This window comes from Equus przewalskii, chromosome 13 (assembly GCF_037783145.1).
Source record: "Equus przewalskii isolate Varuska chromosome 13, EquPr2, whole genome shotgun sequence".
NCBI lineage: Eukaryota > Metazoa > Chordata > Mammalia > Perissodactyla > Equidae > Equus > Equus przewalskii.
The window spans coordinates 5,122,992-5,145,613 of NC_091843.1; the positions used below are offsets into that span (position 1 = coordinate 5,122,992).

Sequence of the window (22,622 nt, forward strand, 5' to 3'; positions counted from 1 at the left end):
GACCTTTCAAAGAGGCTGTGAGGTTTAAACGGGCAGAAGATCAAATGAAGCCCAGCACCTAAGTGAGGTGCCGTTGGGATCAGCCAGAGATTCCAGAGAATCCGCTTGTGCTCTCCCAGGCACCCCACTTGGCTGCCCGAGATGATTTTCTAAAATGAAATGGAGACTTTGTCCCTCCTCTTCCAGGGACATGAATAAGCAATTCAGGAAAGAGGATGTCCAGTGGACCGGTCAGCATAGGCAAAGGTGTTCAACCTCATTAGTCATCAGGGAAACATAAATTACAACAGTAACCACGACATGCTCGCCAGAATGGCTAAAATGGAAATGACAGAAGATGCCAGATGTTGGAGAGGACGTGGAGCTGCTGGAACTTTCATACAGTACCTAGGGAACATAAATCAGGACTACCATCTTGGAAAAAACATTTGACAGTATCTGCTAAGGCTAACCCTGTAACCCCTATGACTCATTGGTTCTACTCCTCTGCATAAACCCAACAGGAATGTGTACATGTGTTCATCCAAAGACACATCCAGGAATCTTCATGGTGGTGCTTTTCATGAGAACCCCAAGCTGAACACAGCCAACCCAAGTGTCCGTAAACACCAGAAAGAATGAGTACAGAAGGGATGAATACCTTTTGGTGTAGTCACACAATGGAATATAATTTAGCAATGAGAATGCACAACATGAAAAACCGCAACAACGTGATGCAACATGAAAGAATCTCAAACATAATCTTGAGTGAAGGAAGACAAACACTAAAGAGTATGACACTGCACGACATCATTGACGTGAAGTTCAGGAACAAGCCAACTCATGGATGGTGTTACAGGTTGAGACACTGGTTCCTTCCTAGGGGAGTGGTGACTGGGAACGGGAGCAGAGAGGGCTTTGCGTGACGTTGGTAAGTTTCTGTTTCCTGATTTGGGGCTGGTTACATGGATATGTTCACTTTGTAAAAATTCACTGGGCTGTAAACTTATGACGTGAGCCCTTTTATGAAGCAGGTTATATTTCAATACAATTTTTCTGCAAAACTCCCACCCTTCTATGGCTCCCTCCTACCTGAGACTGGGTCCCAGCTCTGTGGCTGTCATTCGAGGCCCTCTGCTGCCTGCTCTGTTCCCCCTGTCAACACAGCCTGCCTTAAGCAACAGAGGACAGTGGGTAGGTCTTCCCACACACCAGGCTGTTTCTCACCTCTCTGCCTGGCATCCTTTTCTCATCCCACTTTTGTCCACCTCCTCATCCTTTCCTGAACACCCCATCCCCAGCTGGGCCAGGTACCCCTCTTCTGAGCTCCCACAGGCCCCATTCCACACTTCCCTCTATCTCAACAATCCCCATGTGTCTTTAACATTATCATCACATGCTGCCCCACCCCACCAGGTCCTGTGGCTGATTCATCTCTCTGTCCGTAGGGCTCAGCATGGGACCTGGCATGGCGGACCAACAGTGAGTGTCTGTGGAATGAGTGAAGAAACACTCATTCTTACTTTGGGCTCTTATTTACCCCTCTGTAGCTTCCCTCATTTCATCCCAGGCTGGACCTCCATCATTGTCTTATGACAGTCTTCCGAAGATTTCTCCTCTCTGGGATAAATGTCTCCAGTTCTGATCCTGTCTCCCATGTGATGGGTTTCTCTGGCTCTTGTGTATGAACCAGAAATAGACACATATTCCCCGGCCCTGAACCCCTCACCTCCTCCATTCTCACCACTCTCAATCCCCCCAGATAGCACCTGGGGCCAAGGCAGTGACTGGTCAGCCAGAGGGGAGAGCCAGGCCAGGTGACTTTTCCCTCCGACCCAAGTCCCTAGGGACCTCAGGTCCTCTCACCACAAACACCATAGGAGTGGTTCTAAAACGGAGCAGGATGCTTGGGAGGTGGGTAGTGAGCTTCTTGTCACCAGAGGCACGCAATTGGGAATTTGCTGACTACAGTCATGGGTGTCAGTCCCTCCAGCCCAATGGTAAAGAGGAAGAGAAATGACATCAACTGAGGTCCTACTGTGCACCAGGCCCTTGAAATGTGTAATCTCATAGACTTTGCATGATTGTTCTGGGAGGAAGGTGTTATTATTTTCCCCCATTTTAGAGATGAAGAAACTGAGGCTCAGAGAAGTGAAGGGTCTTGTTAGGAACTTGACTTATTAGAAAAGAGCTGGAATTTGAGCCCAGGTCTTTCTGGCTCCTAATCTTGCCCTCTTTCCAGAGCACATCTAAGATCCTGTGATTCTATTCCAAGGAAATTTCTGCTGTTGCACTGCGCCCAGCTTAAGGAAGGCATGGCGAGTCCCCTTGGAGGTGCCCATTGACTCGCCGTTGGCCAAGTTCCTGGCTAAGGCTGACAGCGAGGGTCAGGACCCCTGAGCGCCCTGGCATTTGATCACCCAAGAGAGGCCCTTTGAGCAGCTGCAGTCACTCGCAGGTCACCGGGGGCCTCGACTGAGGGGCCAAGGGTCTAGGCGCTCCTTTCACTCTGAACGGTTTGCTCATTAGCATTTGACCTCTATTTTCTGCAACTTGATTTTCATTTCCTAGTGTTTACTGATTGGAAAAATAAAGAAAGGTGGAAAGTTCAAGCTAATGAAATTCTCTCCCCCCTCCTTGCCCACTTTTCTGGATGTCTTGAGTTAAATGTACAAATGAAGAGGTGCTTCCACGCGCTGACCATGAAGAGTCCCATGGCTACCTGTAGACACCGAGTCCTGGCTGCCTGTGCCCTACCAGCAGCCCGAGTGCACCTCTTGGACCCTGGGGCTCCCAGCACTGCCAGCTGCAGCTCAGGGGCTGTGCTGCAGAGACGTGGACTCAGTGAATGCCATGAGCTCCCTCCATGTTTCCAGCCCCTTATAGTGAGATGGGTCATGGGAATAGTTCTGGCCAATGGGCTGAACAGAGAGCCGACAAATGTCACTTCTAGACTGAGGTACTTAAGAGTGGGAGTGAGTTCTCCACTTGCTCTCTTCCCCTGCTGCCTAATGGTGGAGCCAGCCTGGATCCCTGAGTCAGCACTTGGAAGGAAGCTGCCTGGAGAGCCGCCAGCCCCACAGCGGACCTCACACGAGGGAGAAACAGACCTTAGTTGTATCAAGCCAATGAGATTTCAGGATTAATTTGCGACCATTGTATAACCTAGCCGTCTTGACAAGTGCAGTCTCTCTAACCCCCTTTCATCGATGCCACAGTGCCTCGTGTACGTCAGGCACCGTGTGGGGCAGACGTAAGATGCAGTGGGGGCCCCTGAGGAGGCACAAAGAGCAGCAGACGAAAACATGAGCTTTTGTAATGCAGAGTGTCAGTGCCGTGATAAGGGGAAAAACACTGGGCCTGTGGGAGTCCAATGAAAGGGTAACAAGGCAGAGAGAGGGGCAAGCCACAGAAGGCTTCCTGGAGGAAGTGATTCCACAGCTGAGTTGTAGCGGGTGGATAGAAGTCAGTCTAGCGACCACGAACTTGTGGTATCTATTGTTTGGTGAGCCACAATATTTAAAATGTTTCCTGGTAGTTAATGTTTGAAAGCAAGGAGTCTCATATAAAAATCTGGATGTGGGGCTTCACTTAAAAAACCAGGGATGTTGATCAACACTGGGGCCATATGCCTGTGTGGCAACAATTGGCTGGAGCTGGCAGTGGCATGCATATTCCAGGTCATCGCAGTTCCCTTCCCCGCCAGCCCAGCAGACAGATGGGTTTGTAACCCCTGAGTGAGTAATCCTCATTAGGCCTCCTCATCTCCGCGGGTCCTTTTCAGCTATGGGGCAGAGGATCAGGTTTGTCGAGCCGTCTCCCTTCCCCAGCTGATCAGAGGCCTGAGGGGACCCTGCTCAGCTGCAGCTGGCTGCTGGGCCCAGCCTGGGATGGAGACCCTGGTCCAGCCAGGGTGGGAGAAAGGAAGCCCCAGGGACGGTCCCAGGGAGTCAGGCCCAGGGGACCACATCGCCTGGTCCTGCCTTGGCTCCTCTTAGCAGACATTTGCTGGTCCTGGCTGCCTGGAACTCACTCCTCCTCCTTTTAGTAACATCCCTCTGGCTTTCTTCATGGGAACCACCCCTTCCTCAGTGTTCAAGCTGGGAGGGAGTCTCATCAAGACTGCATGCTTTCTGCTGGCCAAGAGGAGGACATGGGACCCAAGCCAGGCCCACTGGTGTCCCTCCCGGGGCTTTGAATCACAACCAGAGTGATGCAACGAGGGACAAACAGTTGTGGCTGATGCATCCTGAAGAGACACCTAGGAAAAACTGGCCTCAGATCCTGCTCCCAGACCCCTGGTCTGGTTCCTGCTCTTCCCTGAGCCTGATTGCCAGCCTGCCCTTTAATTCTGGGTGCCCTCTGATGAGCTCTCAGTAATCCCCGCTTCTGTTTGAGTGGGCAGATTTGGTTTCTTTTGCTGGCTGCCAACACACCCTAACTCACACACAACCCCTCTCGAAGGCTGGTGTGAACTGTGGATTCACACCAGATTCCCCTGAATTCCAAGCAGGCACAGGCTGCAGAGTGGGGGCTTGCCTGTTCCCACCCCTTAGCTCCTTCCTCTCCCTCTGCTGGAGCCCCCTCTGCCAGGTCATCCTCTGCAGGCCCAGCCTCGCCAGAAACCAGAGGCCTGGGATCTCTTCCAGACCCACCCTCTAGGGGCAGCCCTGATCAGACTCACTGCCACCGGCCTCTGTCCTGGTCCCTGGGTTCCCGGCTCAGTATGGAGGCTCTGGGTCACCTGCCCATCAATCTGGCTCCTTTTCAGGATGCGGCCTCCTGTGCCCTCCCAAGGACAAGGCTTGCCCCACAGCCTGTGGCCGGGCCTGCAGACGTCCTGCTTGTGGGCCCAGCCGGGACTCTGGAGCCACGGGACACCTTGTGGTGCCTCTGCCAGGCTGGCTTTCCCGTCAGTCAAGGATCACCTTTATCTTTTCCCATGTGTACCCCTCACTTGTACTGTTATTGACTTTGTACTGAACAAAAGTAACATACTTGCTTTTTAACTTTTAATACATATATTTGAAAAGGGAACATGAGATCATTCTCATAAACAGAAAGTCTGTATCATGTTCTATAAATGGTAGGTAATGGTAAAAATAAATACATGGAAAATACAACATTGTTATTCAGTTTCAGCTAGATACTGTCACCACCTGAAGGCTGGGCATCTTTGTTGAAAAGGAAGATCAACAAGTGCTGTAGAGGGGTTAAGCAGATGCTAACCTCTGATCGAGACTTTCTCCTTGATGAATTCAAGGGGGAATTCTCTCCCCATGGTATTAACTTGCCTGAGCAACTCTTCAAATGGTCTCATGGACCACTGATGGTTGTTGCCCACTTTGTGGAAAATGCTGCCTTAGCAGCCTCTGCCTGCTCCAAGATCCTGTGGCCAGCTGCCCACCTGGACTTGATCACTGTTGCCCAGGCTTGACCACTGCTGCCCGCCCCACGCCCACCATACACTGTATTCCAGACCGACCAGGCCTGGGCAGCTACTTCAGCTCAGTGGATGAGCTTGGTTCTAGGTCCAGGCATCTCAGGGAGTTAAAATAGAGAGAAAGATGCAAGAACTCACCTTCTGAGCCCCTTCCTGAGTGACAGACACTGCAAAAGATGTTTTACGTAGATTCTCTCAATTTTTCCCATATTTCAGTCATTCATGTACCACCTTCTTGATTTCTGCTATATGAGTACTATTCATTTACTTGGTCTTTTTCTTTAAATTGATTTGCTTTTAAAAAAGCATAGAATTTTATTTTAAAGTGAAATGCTATATTATTTTCATAAATCACAGAGTTTTGTGTGCCAGTTATAGTTTTCTAACATGCATCAATTGTGAGCTATTAAAATAATAATGTTCATCCATGTACCACAGAAAATCATCGTGCACACCATCAATCACACACGTGCCAGCCTTGGGGAAATACTGGAGCATCTTAGGGAATGTTTACACGTCCCTGGGAGGATGGTTTATAGGCAAGAACGCGGCGGCTCAGAAGGCTCCCTGCCCGAAGTCCCACAGGTAGAAAGGCTTGGGGCTGAGATTTCGGTCAGACAGCCTCACTCTAAACGCCTAGGCTCTTTCAACACTAGTGCTCTCCAAATGCATTTTTTTAAACTGAAAAAATCCTTTAAAAATGAAAATGTGTGTGAAAATCCAATACATAAAATAGATAAAACTGGAACTTTTAAAATTTAAATGGTGTTGTTGGGTTCAGAGCTTCTTTTTGGGGGGACTTCTCTTGTCCAAACCCATTGTGTAACAGCCCTTGAGAACTCATCTCAGACACCTGAGACTCTGAGGAACATTATTTTAAACCCACATGGCACCACCCTGTCTCTTGACTCCATTTAGTCCAATTTTTCCTGTGAGCCAAACTCCTGAGGGCCAACTTCTGGGTCTGTTATCCTTTCTGGTTGGGCTTCTCCATCTTGGACCTTTGCCATCTTGAAATCTTCAAATTTTCCATCTTGCCGTCTTGAAATCTTCCACTGGCATTGTAAGCCTTACTCTGACCTAATTATTCGTTCATTGAACACTGAGGTCTAACCTATACCCAGATTTTTAGAGGGCACCAGGGGGGGACTGAAAGGAACAGATACAGTGCCTTTGAAGGATTCCCAAGCCAACACAGGAGACACACACACAAACGCAGCCAAATACAATGAGGGTTTGAGCAGCCACTGCCCCCTGAATCTCTCAGTCCCTGCCTCTCTCAGGGGCCTGGTTGTATCCTGTGATAGGCAGGCCTGACACAGGGGCAGCTGAGGGACCCTGGTGATACTGGCCACCCTCCATTTTGTGGGGCCAGGTGTCCTGTCTGATTTCCCACTCTGGTTCCTGGGTCACTGTTTTCTTCAGCAACCACTGCCTGATGAAAGTCTGGAGTTAGAGTCATACCTACTCAGAACCCCCAACCTTCACTCCAATAAAAGGACCAATTTACAACTGTGCCGGCATCTGCAGTATGAAGTTCTTCCTGACTCCTGGCCTCAGCTTGCCTTCTCCCCTCATGGCGGAGTCTACTTGACCCCTCAAATCTAGAGATCATCTTCCACTGAAATGAGCACCCCCGAAGGACTCTTCTCTGCCAGGAAGAGAAGAATATGTTGCTCTAAAAGTATGGAAAGATCCTGGCTGAGTTCCAAGAAGTCTTAAAGATTCTTAAAGGACATGCCCAAAGCTTTGTGGTGCCTCCGACTAAGCCAACACTGCTACCCTTTTCTCTCAGTCCTGGCTATGGCCCTGGTCCCCCCTGAGATGCCTCCATCTTTGGAAGGCACTGAGTGTCTGCAGAACGTCACTCTTGAGGTCTCCCCTGTGCTGTGGGACCTTAGTTTGGGGCTAAGCTCAAGTTCCAGGAAGCTTCTCCCTCGGTAGGCCCTGGAGTTGGGTCTATTAGCAAATTCTAAATAACTCAAGTCGATTCAAGCCAAGTCAAGTCAACTCAACTCGACATATACTTTCTGTGTCTCTCTTTGCTGATTCCATACTAGCCTGAGCCAGGCTCTGGCCAGGGAAAGTGAAACTCTAACAGTTAACAAGCCACAATCTTTACTCTCAAGGAGTTTTCTGTTTTGCACTTAGATTCCAGACTCAAAGTTTTCCTTGAGCTGAGGGAATCCCTTGCACAAGGGGCTGGAGAAAGTGCTTCCCCTTCTGACCTGCACCTGACCCCCACCAGCAGCCTAACCCCAGGGGTCTGCTCGCTAAGACTTCTTAAACTACCCTCCCGGGACGGGACGACTCCAAGACCAGACCGCAGAGCCTGTTGGGCCCTCACTCTTCAGGATCCAGTTCCTGTGGGTCCTGAGTCATTCATTCATTCACAAATGGACATTGAGCACTTCCTTTGTGCCAGACACCTTACAGACTTTATGCCATTTAATTCTCACAGCAGTCAGGATGGACGCAGAACCAGTGCGCGGCCAGCTAGAATTTCGCCCAGCCCTGATTCCAAGGCCCGTGCTCTTTCTGTCTCATCCCACCAACTCTTAGAACAATTGAACAGAATCCATAATAAGGGATAGAGATCACCAAATGCTTAAACACATCCTATGTGGAGGGAAAGAGTGAATTAATGAATATTTTATGTAAGGCGTAATCCCACCTGACCAGTTTATTGGAATTCTTTGAAGAGTGAACCACACAGGGAGATAAAGGGTGATGGCACAAAAAGCCTTTGTCAAGTTTTTATCCCAAAGCCTATTAATAAAATCGATTCATTATAGGATTGGGCAGGGGTGGGTGGGGAGTGGGAGGGAGTCTATTTTTGCCTGGATAGAAAACTCTCTTAGAGACAAGAAAGAGAGGGTGGAGAGAAATGGGTGCTTTTTCAAATGAAGAACTAGGGTTCCCCAGGAATTGGTACTGGGTCAGGTCTCCTGTGACACCCAGTGCACATGCATTGAGCGCCCAGTGTGTGCAGGCCTGCAGTAAGCATGAGGGATACCCGAACAAGTCAGACTCAGCTCCCCTCCTGGAGGAGGACAAGGAAGGAAGAGCTCAGGGACATCTCCAAGTTTTCAGAGGACGGGAAGCTCCTGAGGGGCTGAAAGCCCAAGACATTGGAGGTAAGATGGAAAAAGGTGGCTGCGGGATTGGAAAGAGCCCCAGACAGCAATCAGAAGATTGGAGCTTTAGGACCAGCTCTGTCACTGACTTGCTGTGAGACACTGGGCAAGTCGCTTCCCTCTCTGGGCCCCAGTTTTCTGTCCTATACAATGAAGGGATTGGACTACATGATCTGTAAGGGCGCGGTGCTCTGGATGGAGGAAAATGACTTGAAACAGGACCTGGTTATGAGAAAGTCTCCATTTCCTGTGGCCAATATGTCCCCTTCTGTCCCTGCACTGCGACGGGGGACATCTCTGTCTCTCTCATTTGTGAACGGTGAGGATGAGGCAGAGAGCCATGAGGTCTGTGATGCTGGGGCTCCGAGCCCAGCCTGGAATCCCTCAGTGGCATTCGCTGTGGGTGACTCAGCATCATAAATAGCTCCCATCTGGATGAGCAATGATATCTATAGTGATTGAGCGATCTCTATGTTCACACACACTCTCTCTATGCAAATATGTGGCTCACTGTATGCTAAATACGAGGTGGCCTGGAGACGTTCCTCCTCTTAAAAGACTATTTGGTATGAAACTCAAGACTATTTATTTAAAGAAACAAGTTTACAACTATGCACGTCGGATTACTGGAAGTGGGTGCTGGGGAAGAGGCCATGTGGATGAAGGGATGCTGGGTCCGATCTGAGCTTGGGGGCGCCCTGGAAGAGCTACCCCTTCTTCCTTCTGTTTGTAGCAGGAGGGGGCAACGGACACCACACACCTGAGATGCTTGAGATCCTGGGGTGGGAGAATGCTTATCAGCACAGAAAGCCACAGTTTGCAGAAAGAGCATAGGAACTGGGAGTCACAAGAGAGCCAGGTTCCAACCTTGCTCTGCCCTGCCATTGACCTTGAGCAGTTCATTAATTTACTCATTCATTCATCAAACATGCACCAAGCACCTACAATATTCCTAGGCCACTTGAGGATACAGACAAGAAAAAGGAGGTTGGAATTCAGGCTTAGCCACCTACCAGCCATTTGTTTTCAGGCAAATCCGTTTCTCTCTCTGAGCTTCAGTTTTCTCATCTGTTAGCTGGGAACAATAATACCCACCTAAGGTTTCTGGGGGGAGTATGAATGAATAAGATAACACACAGGAAAGTCCTTCTCTGTTGTCAATGGCTCTGAAAACGCAAGCTAACACCCTTCCACCATATTGCCCAATCGATCCATCTCATTCCCACTTAGGAGCGTCCTTGGCGATCATGGGAGGGGAAATGTCATCATGACCCCCCAGGAGTGAGGGGAAACTCTGAACACCACCCATGGGTGTGATCCTGGGCGTCACCTTACCTTTGCTTCCTGGCCGAGCTGGGATGTAGGGGCCTTCAGTCAATGAGCAGAGCAGACGGTGTGCCAGAGACGCACAGCTTCCTGGAGGAGGGGAGAAGGTGTTGAGGAGTGAGAGGAGAGAGCTTCTAGAGGAGCTGGCTTCCTGAGCGGGCACTGAACCCCAGACTCCACTGAAGGCTGAGGTCACCACTGATCCTCTGGGTTCCAGCAAAGGGCCTGGCATCTGGCCCAACCCCTGGCCCCACCTCACTTACTCTCCTGATAGCAGCTGCCCATCACGGCCCCTGGTTCAGGCAACATTCTTTTGGTACCACTGACCACACTGCTTTTTGGCTTAAATGTGCTTTCTGACCTGTGTCAATGAACAGGATTTACTGTCAGTCATATCTGGGTTTGAATTCCGGGTTTGGGGAAATCCATTACACCGCTCTGAGCCTCAGTTTCCTCATGTGCACAATGGGGCCACAAATAGCACCAGCCTCACCTATTAAGCACCGTGTAAGTGCTCGTTACTATTATTGTCATGGTGTTAAAGAAGATCATGTCTGTGAAGATATCTGTCACATTGTAGCCCCTCAAATTTTAGTTACCTTCTCTGCTTTCTCCCAGGAGGCACCAGCATTCCTTAAAAGGCAAAGGTTGGGTCTGACATGGCTGTTTCTAGAGTCTTGCACAAGGCCTGGTAGAAGGTGGGTACCCAGGAAATATTTATTGACTGAGCCAGGCTTGGAGAATTTGCTAGATTTGCATTCACATAGTCATGATTAGTGAGGCTGCTGTTGCACTCCCGTTTCATAGATGAGAGCACGTGCAGAGAGGGGAAATGATCGCTCAGCGTCCCACAGAGGCGAGAGCGGAGCCGGATCAGAGCCCACAGTCCTCAACCTGCCTACCCCGCTGACTGCAGGGCCCTCCTGGTTGGATGCCAAGGCCTCGACCACAGCAGGGCCTGTCGCCTCCTCGATCATCTCTTCCTTCAACAACCATAGTCTTGCTCACCGTGCCTCAAGGAAGCTGAGATTATTGTGTCATTTAGAGAGGGGGGTGCTGAGGATTTGGCCCAGATCACAGAGATGGTTTAGGGAAAGCAGGGATTCCAACAGATCAGCCGACTCAGGGTCCTTTACGTGACCCAGTCTTCTGGGACCCCCTGGGTAGCGCCTAACCCTGGCTCTTGGCTGCTCCATGGCACTATTCGCTCCTGACACAATCTCCTCCCCCTGGTCCCTCCGCTACAACAGGAGCTCAGAGAGGCAGGGCCCCACCGATTCCCCAGAGCCTGGTGCTTAGCAGAACATGACAAATATCTGCTGAGTGAGTGAATGAGTGAGTAAATAAGTGGCTGAGTGACTGTGCCAGACCATGTTCTATGCTGGTGACAGTGAAAAGGGCAGGCAGGCTCCCTGTGCTCAGGGAGCCAACTATATTTGAGTTTAAAACTAGCAACTGGACTGGAAACAGGGCAGATGTGATTGTTTCCTGACTGGCTGGGCGGGCACCTGGGGGAGGGTGTGCATGCGGGTGGAGCCTGTGGACCACCGGGGAGTGGGCATCTAGAGCAAATGTGCCCGCTACCACCCCGGCCTCAGGCAGGACCACCTGGGAGCGGGGTCGGGAGGCTGACCTTTAAGAAGGCAAGGAAAGAAAAGAGTGGTGCGAGGAAGTCTTTAACGTCTACCTTCTGCTGAGCCCCAAGAGCCAGTGCATCGCCTGGCACATAGTAGGTACTTAATGGATTTTGTTCAGGGAATGCAGGTGGGCAGTGAACATGGCAGACTCAAGTCTAGAGGCTTGTGGGAATCAGGGTGTTAACATCAGAGTGATGACGACGTGCACCCGAATGGAGCCCACTGTTTGCAGAGCCCTTACTCACACCGGTTCTCATTCTCACCGTGCAGGTGAGGGACATTCTGCACACATGTACTGGGGAGCACCCTGGGTTGGGCACTGGTGGCCTCAACAGAAACGATGGCACGGCAGTGCTTTCAGTGCCTCTGCGGCGCGCCGAGCCCTTCACACCTACAGTCTCTAGTACCCGACTAGCCTGGCAGGGCCAAGGTCATGGTCCTCGCCACACAGAGGAGCACGGAGGCTCGGAGATGTCTTGATCTGGCACACATGGAACCAGGTCTTACTCGAGGAGTGAAATGTAAAAATCTCACAGCCTAATGGGGCCACAAAGGTGAAGGCAGATAGTGAAAACATGACGTGGCATCCACGAGAATGTGGGTCTCTCCAGGGTGTCTCACTGCCAGGAGGCAGCAGGGAGGGCTTCCCTGAGCAGGTGAGTCTCAGGTGGGGGCTGAGAGGGCAGTGGAGCGGGAAGGGCTTTCCAGGTAAAAGGAACAGCATCTGCAAAGGCGTGGAGGGAGGGAGCACGTCTATGCAGGAACTCGGAGGAATTTGGTTCGGCTGGAGCCTTGGGGACAAAGATGAGGCTGGGAGGTTGTCGGGGCTGTTATGAGGGACTTTAGCAGAGTGTGGGCTTCCCCCTGAGAGTGATGGGGGGCACTGCAGGGCTTGGCTTCGTGCCCTGGAGAGCCCCTTCTGGAGGCAGGGATGGGGGAGGCAGGAGGAGGACTAGGAGCTGTGCTTGGTGAGGTGTGGGGTAGAGGGTGGGCTGGTTTGGGTGGAGTATGGAGATGCGGGGTCTGTGAGAGTCAACCCTCCATTGGCTGACCCCCTAGTGGAGTTGGAGGCCCTCCCCCAGGCCCTAAGAAGATCACTGTGGCAGGTCCCTGTCTCTGCCCAGTCCTGGCCCCAGCCAAGGCCTCCTCTGCCACCTGGCTGCTCCCAAACTGTGTCCTAGCAACCTCACAGCCCGCACCTTGGCAACGCCGGCTCTGCAGGCTCCTCCTCTGCTTGGGCTGCAAGGGAAGGTGGAGCTGGGATGCATCCTGTCTGTAGACCCGCCCTGAGAGCCAGCCTGGGCTCCCGCAGCCTGTGCCCCTGGGCTCATCTGGTAGAGGCTGGCCAATCAGACGAGGGAGGTGGGTCTGGCCTGGGAGCCTGTGAGCCGACACTCTGTCTGAATGAGCTTGGATGAGTCTCTTCCCCTCCATGGGCCTCAGTTTTCCCTTCTGTGAAATATGGAGGTGGGACAGCACCCTCTCTGGAGTCTAACATTGTCTTATTCCATTCTTGATCCTTTCCAGAGTTATTGGTTGGATGCTCTGTTGCTGACACAGATTTTAGTGTCAGACTCCAGGGGTTTAAATCCTGGTTTGCTTAGACAAGTCACTCCACCTCTCTGAGCCTACATTTGTTTCTCTGTAAAATGAGTGTATCTTGTGTTGTCTCACCCAAAGAGTTATGGGAGTCAGGTGAAATGGTATAAATGGAAGTGCTTTATGAAGGGCAAAGAGCTATACAAATGCTACCTATTTTGTCCCATGGGCTGTGCTCACTGACAATTCATCAACCCTCCTGCGGCCACCCCCGCCAGCAGCTACAGCCAGCACCCCAACACTTACTGGGCGGAAGCATTGTGCTGAGAGTTTTACTCATATTATCTCATCTTATCTTCACAACAACCCCACTTGCTAATATTATTTCCATTTTCCAGATGAGCACAATGGAGGGCCTGTATGGCTATGAATAGAAAAAGCTCAGCTAGGGCCCCTGGCTTCAAAACTTGAGCATTTAAAATGCAATGCAGTGGTCACCTCAGATGTCTTCTCTCCATCCTGGGTTTTTCCTTTGGCCTAAAGTTTTCTCCAACTCGGGTTTGGTGGCACAGGGGCAGCACTATCGTTTATTGAGCATCTTCTGTGTGCCAAGTGTTACCAGCTCCTCAGACTCTCACGTGCACGCCACTCCCCGGGGGGGTCTTGTTAAAATGCAGGTTCTGATTCAGTGGGCCTGGGAGGCAGCTGGGAGTCTGCATGTCTAATCAGCTTCCAGAAGGTGCTGGTCTGTGGACCACATTTTGAGTAGCTAGGTGCTAAAGGACTTCAAGAATCATCTTACTGAATCCTGGGGTCTAAGTCTTATTAGCCCCAGGGTCACAGATGGGGAAACTGAGGCTTGAGAGGCAGTGCACCTTACTCAGGGTCCCACAGCATACAAGAGGTGTTTGAACCTAGGCCCGCTGACATTACACAGCACCCAGCTTGCAGGCCAAGCACCCCTCCTGGCTGTGTGGTCCCTGCTGGGCGTCTGTCTCCACTTCCGAGGCTGGCAGTGGTCTCAGAGGCCCCGACTAGAAACTCGTTTGTACTTTCAGTTTGTCATAAGCAGACTGGCTCTGGCTGCTGGTTCCCAGCAGGACCAGGGCCCTGGCCCAGGAGGTGTCCCACAGTTGAGTGAACGTCTCAGCGCCAGGATTAGATCCTGCATGTGTAAAACACCCCATTTGCTTCACCCTCAACCTGGCTGTTTTGGAATCTTGTGTTTATGCGAAAATTTTGATATTTTATTCATCATGGATTTTTTTTCATTGCTTTCATTTCATAAAAAAGTACTGCATAAAATGTTATATACCTTGATGCCTGAGTTTTTTTAGTGCCCTGTTACATTTTGCACCGGAAGCAGGTGCCTCCCTTCCTCCCTCACCCCAGCCCCGCTGGCCCTCGCCCTCCCACCTCAGGGCATTAGAATGCTGCCCACAAGGCGCTGTGGTGCCCACCCGGCAGCCAGCCAGCCAATGGATTTATTTCCCAGCAGGGGAATGCATCCCCTGACTTGCCCTTTGGCTGACCTGCTCTAGAGATGGCAGCAGCAACTGCGGGCCTGAAGGCGGGTTCAGGGGATCACTCTGACACGGGCTTTGCCCCATCAGGCTCCTTGCTGGTGGGTGATGAAGGGAAGAGACCCAACCGCAGTGTAGATTATGCCACCCCCTGCTTCACCCAGTCTTCAAGGTTCTGCCTGCTCTGGCCCCTGTCAACCTCTCTGCCCTCATCTCTGCCACCCTCCCCTTCGCTCACTCGGTTTCTGTCCTGTGACTTTGCCAGGCTTCTTCCTACCCCAGGACCTTTGCGCTTTCTGTCTGGACACTTACCCAGGGCCAGCTGCTTCTTCCCATCCAGATGTCAGCTTCAGTGCCTCTTCCTTCAAGTCTCCCCTGCCTGCCTTACGTAAGCAGCCCCTGCCCTCCTTAGCAACCCCTCTTTTGTCTCCCTCCTAGCACTTATATACTGGGTGGGATTATTTTGTTTGTTTACTCGCTTCTTTTCTGTCTCCCACTGAATGCGAGCTCTGCGAGAGCACAGACCATGTCTCGCCTGTTTTATTCTTCATTGTCTCTCCAGCTCCTGAAACAGTTACTGGCCCATCCTAGGTACTTAGTGAGTACTGAGGAATCAATAAGCCATACCCTGGGCTTCAGTATCCACATTTGTGAGATGGGATGAGCACCCTAACTCTGCACTGCCAGAATCAAAACCAAAATAACCCAGTGGGGCCGGCAGCATTATCCGTATTTTATAGATGATGACCTTGAAGCTCAGAGAGTTGATGGGACTTGCCCAAGGTCACCCAGCCAGGAAGTTCCGGGTTGGGATTCTCTCCGGTTTGGAGAAGCGCCTGGCCCCATGCCCTGCTCGGAGTAGGCGTTCAGCAGTGGGAGAGCTGGATCTGAGTTCCTCTGGGTCTCTTGCCATCTGCTGCCTGAACTCCAAGACCCCACTTGCCTGCCTGGCTGTCACAACTTCTGGACAGTCAGAGACAGGGACTCTGATGGCTGGCTTTCGTTGGGCATAAAGGCCTGCCTCTTGCAAACGTGGAGGTACATTTTCTCCACATCGGCAGTTACCACGCTCTCTGTCTAGGGAACAGTTTCCATCTTCCAGGCACTTTACCAAGATTAACTTCTGAACCCTCTGCAGCAATGTTGTTGCAGCACAAGGTGGTGTCTGGGGGAGTGTGGGCGTCAGTGTCTTCTGTCATAGGAGAAGCTGAGGTTCGGAAGGGCTTGAGGCCCCCAAGTCAACATCTCTAGGAGTTTGGTCAATTTTCCTGAGAGCCGTTTCTCCATTGTCCAAAATGCTCTGACCTCAAGGATTCAAGGTTTCTGACTTTTCCTGCCCTGTCTGGTCATTGATTCAGCAATGTATCCACAAATATTTACTGAGAATATCCTAGGCATTCTTCTAGCCCTGAGGATGCAACGGGGGAACAAAATATATCCTGCCCTCGTCCTCCTACAATATTGGATCAGTAGGGAAGACAGACAAGAGCGTCCGGCCAGGGACTGACTGTGTGATGGTGGGTAAGTCCCTTTCCCTCTCTGGTCCTTTGCGTTTTGGCTTACTCTCCATCCCTTATCCCCCTGCTTAAAAGCCTTTGATGGGCCCTCTTTGCTTACAGAGCATTATGGGCATCTTCGGTGGCCTGATCTTCAAGGCCCCTCAGAGTTGGGCTCTAGTCCACCTTCTCAGCACATGCTTCCTGCTCTCCCATCCCAATTTTGCTCCATTTTTATTTAACCAACATTTGTGTGTCACTTTCTAAGTGCCAGGCACTGTCTAAGTGCTTCACAAATTGTCACTTGTTTAATTCTCACAGAAACCCCTTGAACTAAGTACTGTGACTCTCATCGCCTCTATTTTAAAGATGAGGACATTGAGGCAGAGAAGTAAGTAAATTGCCTAAGTCCACACAGATGCTAAATGGCATGGATGGGATTTGAACCCAGGCCGCCTGGCTCCCAGTGCATGCACTCCACTGCTGCTGTTTTGCCTCTCTGTCTGTTCTGGGCACTGGCCCTACTAAGTTCCTTTTCCAGGTACAATTCAACAGCCATTGCCCACTTCCATGAAGCCCTCCCTGATGCTTCCCAGGCTGAATGAATTCTTCTTGTCTCTGTGTTCCCGCAATGCCTTGCATGTCCCTCCCCCTGGTAGCCCTTCCCACGAGGTGCTATTGTTCTGGTTTGTGTATCGTCTCCTCTGCCGGATGCTGAGCACCTCAGGTTGGGGGAGGAGGAGGCTGAGTCTGACCCTTTCTGTCTCCTCTGTGTCCAGCCCAGCATCCTCATATCATCCACTCTCCACGCAGCAACCAGAGACATCTTTTAAAAGCAAAACCAGTTTTTATCACTCCCCTTCTTAAAATCATCCATCGACAATCCATTTCATTTAGAATAAAATCCCAAATCCTGAACGTGACCTAGCCTTCTAGGCATGACCCAGCTCTGCACCCTCTCTGCCCTCATCTGCTGCCACTGTTCCCCTCGCTCACTCTGCTCCAGTCACACTGGCCTCCTGTCTGTTCCCAAACAGTCCAGGCTCACATTAGGGCCTCTGCCAGAGCTATTTTCTCTCTAGAATGTTCTGCCTCACATGACTGACTTCTTGTTATTCAGGCCTCAGTTCCATGTCGCCATTTCAGACAGACCACCCTATTGTTTGTTTGTATCCTTAAATGTTTTCATATTGGCTTTTTACTTGTTATTAATGACTGTTTCCGTTGCAAGTCTGTAAGCCCCACGGGAGCAGGGGTCTGGGATGTCTTGTTCAGCACCTGGAACAGCGCCTGACACAGAATAGCCACTCAATGAGTTAGTGTTGGAGGAAGAGTAGATGCTCACCAAGGTCCTTTTGGGATCCTACGTGTTACAATTCAACTAGGCCAGATAATATAATAGAATATATCTAAATCGGTCTCATCTCAGGCTAAAAGCTGGGATAATTTCACAAGCTGAAATTCACTATCTTTATCACGCTCCTATGTCCTGCCTGCAATCATGCTCCCAAAAGTAAGGCAATTTTGTTGACCACTCTCTACTGACTCCCCTTCACCAGGGATGCTTAGAACTCCTCACGTGTGTTTTACTTTGTCCACCTAAGTCTCAGGGACACTTGTGAGATACTGCCCTCCCCATCTTTCAGGCAGGGACATCCCTGAAAAGCGAAAATGCTGACTTATGAGTGTCCAGAGCCTGATGGGAGCACACACAGCAGTCAGGGCCGTCACATTTCATCAGTAACAGGAGAAACTTCATTGCTCCAGAAAGGCACAAGAGCTGAGTCCTGCCAGAGCCTGGGCCAAACACTACTCATTTAACACCTCAAAAGAATGGCGGTCTGTAGCCGAGAGGGATATGCAGCCAAATTCAGGGCAAATGGGAAAAGAGAGGCTTCACATGAAGGCAACCAGAAGGGCAAACATGTGCAGAAATAAGGTCTGGGTGTCCAACTGCAGAGCCTTTGCTAAAGAGAACCAAGGGGCCAGCCAGGAGATGCATGCAGAGGCCAGAATATAGGTACTACCAGCATCGACTTTCTTCAAAAGGACATGAAAGGGAAATGTGTCAAAGCATCTCAAAGACCAACTGCCATACACGGTCATCCTCTTGAGAACCAGAAAGGATGTTCCTTGCCCCACTTCCCCCTCCTCCTTCCAGCCACTTTGAGCAGAGAAGGAAATCGCTTGCTAAGTTCATGAGCTGAGAAACTCTAAGGCCTGATCTTCCAGGCAAAATGGCAAACTGAAAAGGACTCTGGATTATGGGTGCAAAGGTCTTGGCTCTGGTCTCAGCCTGTGGAGCTTTGGCTACATCCCTCTCCATCTCTGACTCTTGCCTTCCTCACCTGTTGGATGTGCCTGTTGGGTTTGTTGATTTCCAAGTCAATGATTTCCATGACTTCAAGTCTTCTAGCCTCTGAGCTCATGGTTCAGACTACTTTGAAAGGGAAGCTCTCACTTTTTTCTTTTTCTTCACCGGGCTCATTTTGTCTTTTGGTTAGCCTTGCAAATAGTCGCTGGCCTCTGGCCGCAGTGTAGGTAGTGGAGATAAATAATTCTAGCTTGGTAAAACCTCTTGAGGGTTGATGTACCCCTTGTTTTTTCTGAAATAGTGTCTCTAATGCATGTGGCTCATCACTGTAGTGCGGCCTCTCTCAAAACTTTCTGCTAAAGATAGGAATGTTCAGAACAGACTGAGGAGTGAAAGCATCACTGAGTTAGTGACTTCCAAGATGGAACAACATTTGAATGGCAGAAGTTGTTATTGATGTTAAAATCCTTCTGCACTGAGTGATATGATGTCTTGGGTTTGCTTCAAAATAAATTTGTGTGTGTGTGTGTGTGTGTGCGTATGTGTGAGATGAGTGTGGGTGTGGGTATAGATGAAACAAAATTGGCCAACTGTTGAAGCTGGTTGATGGGTACGTGGGGGTTTATTATACTATTCTTTCTATTTTAAAAAAATGTGCTTGAAATATTTCATCACAAAAAGCCCTTTGGAGACTGGCTCCAGCCTTTCTCTGCAGTCTCATTTCACAGTCCTCATCTCGAGGACCCTCTGGCACAGTGACATCACCCTAGTGGCTGTGATTTCACACCTCCAGTTCCATCTGTCTGAGGTACTCTTCCTCTGCTTTCCCCACGGTTCATCACTCCTGTCTCTGAGACCCCACAGCCTTGTATACGCACCTTGATCATAGCACTTATCACATCATGTTGCAACTGTTTTCTTGTCTGCTTCCTCTGCTAGTCTGTGTCCTCCTCAGGACACTTCTCTGTCTCCCCAGGGCACAGCCAGTACACATGTGTGGTCCTCAGTGCATGTTTACAGAGGGAATAATAGCAGGAACGATAGCTACCATTGTTTGAGCACTTATTAGGTGCCAGGCATTGCACTAAGCTCATAGTACAGGTATTTCATTAAACCCTCACCACCACGGGTACTACTAACCTGCCTTCTCAGAAGGTTGCTCGCCCAAGGTCACGTGCTAGTAAGTGACAGAGCTGAGATTTGGACTCAGAACAGTAACCACTCTGCTCTTCTCCCTGCATCTAGGATTTTAAAAGACTTTTCTGTGAATGTTATGCAACAGGCCCAGGAGTTTGGGAGCTTGGGCTTTTAGATCCAATCTACTACTAAACTGCTGAGTGACCTTGGGCAAATCACCTCTGCCCCTTAGGCCCCATCTCCTGGTGAGACTGTCATTGAGTGAGAGTATCACATGACGCAAGGGCCCTCCCAGCTTCAGCTCCAAGAGAAAAGGTTTCCTCTTCCACATTTGGTTTCCTGCCGCTAAACTAGCTTCCCCGTTTGGGAACCTGTCAGCTTCTTATATTCATTCAACCTCTTTTCTTGTTAATTGTAACCTCCCAGAGCCAAACCTGTTCACAACCTGCTACCCAGTTCCCCCTCACCCGCTTCTCCCCTTTCGGGCTTCATCCCGGAGGTGGGGGCGGAACCCTGGACACGAGGGAGGGGGAACATGGAGCTGCCCCGTTCGTGCCGCTTCCCTGCGGTTTCTCGGCGCCCTCCCCTCTCGGAAACTCAGCCTCACACTTTCTAGGGATGTTCCGGGGACAGCCAGAGTCAGTGATTGCAGCTACCAGCCTCGGGCATCTGTGTTAGGCTATCCAAGGAAGCCCGTGGTCCTGAGCTAGGGTGGAGGTAGGGGTCTGGAGGGTAGAGGAGGAGGCGCATTCCTTCTTTCTAGCCTAGGCCCAGCCCGCCCAACTGGAGCCCGGGACCCTTCTGAGCCTGTCTCCCCTCCCACCCTCTTTCTGACTTCCAGCTGGGACCCGCCATTGCACGGCCAGGCCTTGCGAACTGCAGACCCAAGCCAGAGACGCGCGGTTGTGACTAGGCCCCCCTCCCCAGCTCGTCCCGACACCGCTCTGGGGGAAGCCGAAATCCCCCATGGATGCAACCACCCACTCCCGAGCAACGCGGGAGGCCCCAGCCCCTCGGCTTTGTTCGCGGCTCGCGGGGAAGCAGGTTGTCTGCAAGAGCTGTCCGCCGCCGCGGTGCTGACGCGGGGAGCGGAGCCCGCGGGGGAGAGGGACTGTCCTCGGCGGCCGGGCCGTGGTACTGAACCCGGACCCAACGAGGAGAGGAGCCGGCCGGGCGGCCGCTGTCCGCCTGTGCAGTGCTGACCGGGGAGAGGACCCCGCCGGGAGCGGGAGCTGTCCCCAGGGCGGTGCTGAAGCGAGAAGGAGCCCCGGCGCCCTTCGCCTCGCCCCGGAAGAGCCGGCGGCGGCTGAGAGCTACCGGGAGAAGGAAGGAGGGAGGAAGCCGCCCTCAGGGAGCTCCGCAGCGCGGGGCCTATGGCTAGGGTCTCTCCGGCGAACCTGCTCCAGCGGAGGAGGTGCCGGCTCAGCAACAGAGAGCGAGCGCGCGTTCTACGAACCTGTTGGAGGCTGCAGCTCCTCCGCGGCCGACCAGGGCGCCCGGGACCGAGATTCTGGCGCGCCTCTCCCTCCCCCTCTTCCTGGACTCCTCCGCGGAGGCGCTCCCTCCCGCCTGGGCTAGCACATGTGCACGCGGGGGGTGCCGAGCCCCTCTTAGGTCCGCCTCGAATGTCAGCCGAGCGGTAGGGCACAGAGCCGAGAGCCCTCCCCCAAGGGCAGACCCGCTCCCAGGGAGACCCAAGCTTCCTGAGAAAGAAGGCGGGGGCTAGCGACGGGGACGAGAGAGGGCGCCAGCAGAGGTGTCTCTGAAACCAAGAGGGAGACATGGGGGAGTTCCCTATACAGTGAATTCTGCCTTGAAGTTTGAAGACTTTAAGAGTCCTGCTACTTAGGGGGCAAAGGGCTTCCTGCCTTGGAGATATCTCTCGCTCTCTCTCCATTTCTGTGACCAATAACCAAATACAGGTCTGGTACCTGCTCTGTTGCAAACTCCACTCACTGCCTGTAGTACCCCATTCCAGTCCATCATCTACCATGCCCTAGAGACAGCTTTCTAAACCTTCCATATATATAGTGCATCTATAAAATGCAAACTCTTTGGTGTGGCATTTAATTTCCTTCACCAGAAAGATTCAGGGCCTCCTGTCAAGCTGTGTTCCCACTAGGACAGATGGCCACTCATTCCGAACAGGTTCACCCCAGTACCTTAGCACCTGCTGCTCTCTTTGGCTGGAACATTCTTCTCCCTTAGTACTTATGCTTTTTATGCAAGTGTCCTAATTCTCAATGAAAATTTCCCTGATCCTTAAGGCATAATCACTTCCTCCTTTAGGCTCCTTCAGTCTTTATATTCCTCTACTAGACTTCTTATCACATTGTATTATGATTACTTATGCATCTATGTCTTCAGTTACCAGGCTCAGAAAAACTGGTTCCATATTTTATGTTTCTCTGTATCTCCACCTCCTAGCATAATGACTGGCACACTTTAGATATTGAATTATATCTGCTGAATGAATGTACAAGTGAGAAGCAGAGGTCAAAGTAACTTCCTTTTCTTTGTGTGTTTGTTCATTTGATTTATATATATACACATACATATACATACATACAAATATATATATATGTATATATATGTATACATGTATATATATGCTTATCACATCCTGCAAGCCCCACATGGCAGCAACCCTGCCCAACCCTCCTGCCTCATCACTACCAACTCTGTCCTGACTCAGTCGTTCCATCCATGGTGACCTCCATTTTATACCAAGTTGCTCTTTAAAATTCTAAGGTTTTTTTTTTTTTTCTGTTTTCTCTACCTGGGCCCTCATAACCTTGAGCTTCACATGGCTGAGTCCTTCTCGTCCTTTCAGCTCAAATATCTCCTAAAGAGACATTCTCTGGCCCCCCTATCTAATGTTTGCTTCCCCTATGACATTGCCTATTTCATTTTTCTTAGTAATTACTACTCTCTGAAATGAATTTACTTGTGTGTTTACTTGTTTGTCACTGGCTTTTTCTCAACTAGAAGTGAAACTCTTCTGGGACAGGGGTCATGTCTGTCCTGCTCATTGCGGCATTCTCACTGCTTAGCATTCTGAAAGGAACTTCCCTTGCACCGGTGCATCCAT

The 22,622-nt window shown here is 50.9% G+C and overlaps 1 protein-coding gene across 2 annotated transcripts in view; it reads right to left on the reverse strand.

Annotated features, from left to right (window-relative positions):
* Positions 1-21,353, reverse strand: part of CPLX2 (complexin 2) — an 80,570-nt gene extending 59,217 nt beyond the window's left edge. Inside the window, exons 1-3 of one of the 2 annotated variants that reach the window (XM_070570324.1) lie at positions 20,988-21,327; positions 9,895-9,975; positions 9,573-9,634 (exon numbers count right to left, since the gene is read on the reverse strand). The gene's annotated coding sequence lies outside the window, so the exon portion shown is untranslated. Of the gene's footprint in view, positions 1-9,572; positions 9,635-9,894; positions 9,976-20,987 lie in introns of both variants that reach the window. The other variant, XM_070570323.1, reaches the window with a different exon arrangement.
* Positions 21,354-22,622: the final 1,269 nt, after the last annotated feature.